Here is a 6,041-nt window from a genome sequence, read left to right on the forward strand (position 1 = left end):
AACAGCGGAGTGCGCTAACCATTGCGCCACCGAAGCCCAAAAAGTATATGGTCGTCAGGTATTGTGGAAAAACTTTGGCTTTATACGTGACATTTGAGATCCCACAACACCGCCCCGGGTGGGCTCGAACCACCAACCTATTGGTTAACAGCCGAACGCGCTAACCATTGAGCCACGGAAGCTCAGAAATTAAATCTTTGTCACGTATTGTGGAAAAGTTTTGACTTTTTACGCTACATCTAAGACCCCACAAAACTTCTCCCGGGTGGGCTCTAACCACCAACCTTTCGGTTAACAGCTGAACGCGCTAACTATTGTGCCACGGAAGCCCAAAAATTACATGTTCGTCAGGTATTGTGGAAAAACTCTGAATTTAAACGTTACATTTGAAACCTCACAACACCGCTCCCGAATGGGCTCGAACCACCAACATTTTGAATAACAGCGGAGCGCGCTAACCATTGCGCCACGGAAGCCCAAAAAGTATATGGTCGTCAGGGATTGTGGAAAAACTTTGGCTTTATACGTGACATTTGAGATCCCACAACACCGCTCCCGGGTGGGCTCGAACCAGCAACCTATTGGTTAACAGCCGAACGCGCTAACCATTGAGCCACGGAAGCTCAGAAATTAAATGGTTGTCAGGTATTGTGGAAAAGCTATGACTTTTTACGCTACATCTGAGACCTCACAACACCGCTCCCGGGTGGGCTCGAACCACCAACCTTTTGAATAACAGCGGAGTGCGCTAACCATTGCGCCACCGAAGCCCAAAAAGTATATGGTCGTCAGGTATTGTGGAAAAACTTTGGCTTTATACGTGACATTTGAGATCCCACAACACCGCCCCGGGTGGGCTCGAACCACCAACCTATTGGTTAACAGCCGAACGCGCTAACCATTGAGCCACGGAAGCTCAGAAATTAAATCTTTGTCACGTATTGTGGAAAAGTTTTGACTTTTTACGCTACATCTAAGACCCCACAAAACTTCTCCCGGGTGGGCTCTAACCACCAACCTTTCGGTTAACAGCTGAACGCGCTAACTATTGTGCCACGGAAGCCCAAAAATTACATGTTCGTCAGGTATTGTGGAAAAACGCTGAATTTAAACGTTACATTTGAAACCTCACAACACCGCTCCCGAATGGGCTCGAACCACCAACATTTTGAATAACAGCGGAGCGCGCTAACCATTGCGCCACGGAAGCCCAAAAAGTATATGGTCGTCAGGGATTGTGGAAAAACTTTGGCTTTATACGTGACATTTGAGATCCCACAACACCGCTCCCGGGTGGGCTCGAACCACCAACCTATTGGTTATCAGCCGAACGCGCTAACCATTGAGCCACGGAAGCTCAGAAATTAAATGGTTGTCAGGTATTGTGGAAAAGCTATGACTTTTTACGCTACATCTGAGACCTCACAACACCGCTCCCGGGTGGGCTCGAACCACCAACCTTTTGAATAACAGCGGAGTGCGCTAACCATTGCGCCACCGAAGCCCAAAAAGTATATGGTCGTCAGGTATTGTGGAAAAACTTTCGCTTTATACGTGACATTTGAGATCCCACAACACCGCTCCCGGGTGGGCTCGAACCACCAACCTTTTGAATAACAGCTGAGCGCGCTAACCATTGCGCCACGGAAGCCCAAAAATTATATGGTCGTCAGATATTGTGGAAAAACTTTCGCTTTATACGTGATATTTGAGATCCCACAACACCGCTCCCGGGTGGGCTCGAACCACCAACCTATTGGTTAACAGCCGAACGCGCTAACCATTGAGCCACGGAAGCTCAGAAACTAAATGGTTGTCACGTATTGTGGAAAGGTTTTGACTTTTTACGCTACATCTAAGACCCCACAACACCGCTCCCGGGTGGGCTCGAACCACCAACCTATTGGTTAACAGCCGAACGCGCTAACCATTGAGCCACGGAAGCCCAAAAATTACATGTTCGTCAGGTATTGTGGAAAAACTCTGAATTTAAACGTTACAATTGAGACCTCACAACACCGCTCCCGAATGACTCGAACCACCAACCTTTTGAATAACAGCAGAGCGCGCTACCCATTGCGCCAAGGAAGCCCAAAAATTATTTGGTCGTCAGGTATTGTGGAAAAACTTTGGCTTTATACGTGACATTTGAGATCCCACAACACCGCTCCCGGGTGGGTTCGAACCACCAACCTATTGGTTAACAGCCGAACGCGCTAACCATTGAGCCACGGAAGCTTAGAAATTAAATGGTTGTCAGGTATTGTGGAAAAGCTATGACTTTTTACGCTAAATCTGAGACCTCGCAACACCGCTCCCGGGTGGGCTCGAACCACCAACCTTTTGAATAACAGCTGGGCGCGCTAACCATTGCGCCACGGAAGCCCAAAAATTATATGGTCGTCAGATATTGTGGAAAAACTTTCGCTTTATACGTGACATTTGAGATCCCACAACACCGCTCCCGGGTGGGCTCGAACCACCAACCTATTGCTTAACAGCCGAACGCGCTAACCATTGAGCCACGGAAGCTCAGAAATTAAATCTTTGTCACGTATTGTGGAAAAGTTTTGACTTTTTACGCTACATCTAAGACCCCACAAAACTTCTCCCGGGTGGGCTCTAACCACCAACTTTTCGGTTAACAGCTGAACGCGCTAACAATTGTGCCACGGAAGCCCAAAAATTACATGTTCGTCAGGTATTGTGGAAAAACTCTGAATTTAAACGTTACATTTGAAACCTCACAACACCGCTCCCGAATGGGCTCGAACCACCAACCTTTTGAATAACAGCGGAGCGCGCTAACCATTGCGCCACGGAAGCCCAAAAAGTATATGGTCGTCAGGGATTGTGGAAAAACTTTGGCTTTATACGTGACATTTGAGATCCCACAACACCGCTCCCGGGTGGGCTCGAACAACCAACCTATTGGTTAACAGCCGAACGCGCTAACCATTGAGCCACGGAAGCTCAGAAATTAAATGGTTGTCAGGTATTGTGGAAAAACTATGACTTTTTACGCTACATTTGAGACCTCACAACACCGCTCCCGGGTGGGCTCGAACCACCAACCTTTTGAATAACAGCGGAGTGCGCTAACCATTGCGCCACCGAAGCCCAAAAAGTATATGGTCGTCAGGTATTGTGGAAAAACTTTGGCTTTATACGTGACATTTGAGATCCCACAACACCGCTCCCGGGTGGGCTCGAACCACCAACCTATTGGTTAACAGCCGAACGCGCTAACCATTGAGCCACGGAAGCTCAGAAATTAAATCGTTGTCAGGTATTGTGGAAAAGCTATGACTTTTTACGCTACACCTGAGACCTCGCAACACCGCTCCCGGGCGGGCTCGAACCACCAACCTTTTGAATAACAGCTGGGCGCGCTAACCATTGCGCCACGGAAGCCCAAAAATTATATGGTTGTCAGATATTGTGGAAAAACTTTCGCTTTATACGTGACATTTGAGATCCCACAACACCGCTCCCGGGTGGGCTCGAACCACCAACCTATTGGTTAACAGCCGAACGCGCTAACCATTGAGCCACGGAAGCTCAGAAATTAAATCTTTGTCACGTATTGTGGAAAAGTTTTGACTTTTTACGCTACATCTAAGACCCCACAAAACTTCTCCCGGGTGGGCTCTAACCACCAACCTTTCGGTTAACAGCTGAACGCGCTAACAATTGTGCCACGGAAGCCCAAAAATTACATGTTCGTCAGGTATTGTGGAAAAACTCTGAATTTAAACGTTACATTTGAAACCTCACAACACCGCTCCCGAATGGGCTCGAACCACCAACCTTTTGAATAACAGCGGAGCGCGCTAACCATTGCGCCACGGAAGCCCAAAAATTATATGGTCGTCAGGTATTGTGGAAAAACTCTGAATTTAAACGTTACATTTGAGACCTCACAACACCGCTCCCGAATGGGCTTGAACCACCAACCTTTTGAATAACAGCGGGGCGCGCTAACCATTGCGCCACGGAAGCCCAAAAATTATTTGGTCGTCAGGTATTGTGGAAAAACTTTGCCTTTATACGTGACATTTGAGATCCCACAACACCGCTCCCGGGTGGGCTCGAACCACCAACCTATTGGTTAACAGCCGAACGCGCTAACCATTGCGCCACGGAAGCCCAAAAATTAAATGGTCGTCAGGTATTATGGAAAAACTTTGACTTTTGACGTTATTTTTACCAAAACACACCAACGTTCCCGGGTGGGCCCGACTTTTTACGTTACATCTGACACAACACAACACCGCTCCCGGGTGGGCTCGAACCACCAACCTTTTTACTAACAACTGAACGCGCTAACCATTGCGTCATGGAAGCCAGAAAATTAAATGGTCGTCAGGTATTATGGAAAAACTTTGACTTTTTACGTTATTTATCACAAAACACTCCAACGTTCCCGTGTGGGCTCGAACTAGCAATCTTTCGGTTAACAGCCGAACGCGCTAACCATTTTGCCACGGAAGTTTAGAAAATAAATTGTCGTCAGGTATTGTAGAAAAACTTTGACTTTTTACGTTACATCTGAGACAACACAACACCGCTCCCGGGTGGGCTCGAACCACCAACCTTTCGGTTAACAGCCAACGCGCTAACCATTGAGCAACGGAAGCCCAAGAATTAAATGGTCGTCAGGAATTATGGAAAAACTTTGACTTTTTACGTTATTTATACCAAAACACACCAACGTTCCCGGGTGGGCTCGAACTAGCAATCTTTCGGTTAACAGCCGAACGCGCTAACCATTGTGCCACGGAAGTTTAGAAAATAAATTGTCGTCAGGTATTGTAGAACAACTTTGACTTTTTACGTTACATCTGACACAACACAACACCGCTCCCGGGTGGGATTGAACCACCAACCTTTCGGTTAACAGCCGAACGCGCTAACCATTGCGCCACGGAAACTCAGAAATTAAATGATCGGAGGTATTGTGGAAAAACTTTGACTTTTATTTTACATCTGAGGCCTCACAACTCCGCTCCCGGGTGGGCTCGCCACCAACCTTTCGGTTAACAGCCGAACGCGCTAGCCATTGAGCCACGGAAACTCAGAAATTAAATGATCGGCAGGTATTGTGGAAAAACTTTGACTTTTTATGTTACATCTGACACAACACAACTCCGCTCCCGGTTGGGCTCGAACCACCAACCTTTTTACTAACAACTGAACGCGCTAACCATTGCGTCACGGAAGCCAGAAAATTAAATGGTCGTCAGGTATTATGGAAAAACTTTGACTTTTTACGTTATTTATCACAAAACACACCAACGTTCCCGGGTGAGCTCGAACTAGCAATCTTTCGGTTAACAGCCGAACGCGCTAACCATTGTGCCACGGAAGTTTAGAAAATAAATTGTCGTCAGGTATTGTAGAAAAACTTTGACTTTTTACGTTACATCTGACACATCACAACACCGCTCCCGGGTGGGCTCGAACCACCAACCTTTAGATTAACAGCTGAACGCGCTAACCATTGCGCCACGGAATCCTAAAAATTAAATGGTCGTCAGGGTTTATGGAAAAACTTTGACTTTTTTCGTTATTTTTACCAAAACACACCAACGTTCCCGGGTGGGCTCGAACTAGCAATCTTTCGGTTAACAACCGAACGCGCTAACCATTGTGCCACGGAAGTTTAGAAAATAAATTGTCGTCAGGTATTGTAGAACAACTTTGACTTTTTACGTTACATCTGACACAACACAACTCCGCTCCCGGTTGGGCTCGAACCACCAACCTTTTTACTAACAACTGAACGCGCTAACCATTGCGTCATGGAAGCCAGAAAATTAAATGGTCGTCAGGTATTATGGAAAAACTTTGACTTTTTACGTTATTTATCACAAAACACTCCAACGTTCCCGTGTGGCCTCGAACTAGCAATCTTTCGGTTAACAGCCGAACGCGCTAACCATTTTGCCACGGAAGTTTAGAAAATAAATTGTCGTCAGGTATTGTAGAAAAACTTTGACTTTTTACGTTACATCTGAGACAACACAACACCGCTCCCG

At 46.6% G+C, this 6,041-nt stretch overlaps 1 non-coding gene across 1 annotated transcript; it reads right to left on the bottom strand.

Moving 5' to 3' along the window:
• Window positions 1-1,284: 1,284 nt before the first annotated feature.
• Window positions 1,285-1,357, bottom strand: TRNAI-GAU (transfer RNA isoleucine (anticodon GAU)). The gene has a single exon. It is a non-coding gene; the product is annotated as a tRNA-Ile (tRNA).
• Between the last annotated feature and the right edge of the window lie 4,684 nt (window positions 1,358-6,041).

The sequence above is a fragment of the Phalangium opilio genome, unplaced genomic scaffold (genome assembly GCF_054372755.1).
Source record: "Phalangium opilio isolate 3A_F unplaced genomic scaffold, DU_Popi_V2 ptg000329l_1, whole genome shotgun sequence".
Taxonomy (NCBI): domain Eukaryota; kingdom Metazoa; phylum Arthropoda; class Arachnida; order Opiliones; family Phalangiidae; genus Phalangium; species Phalangium opilio.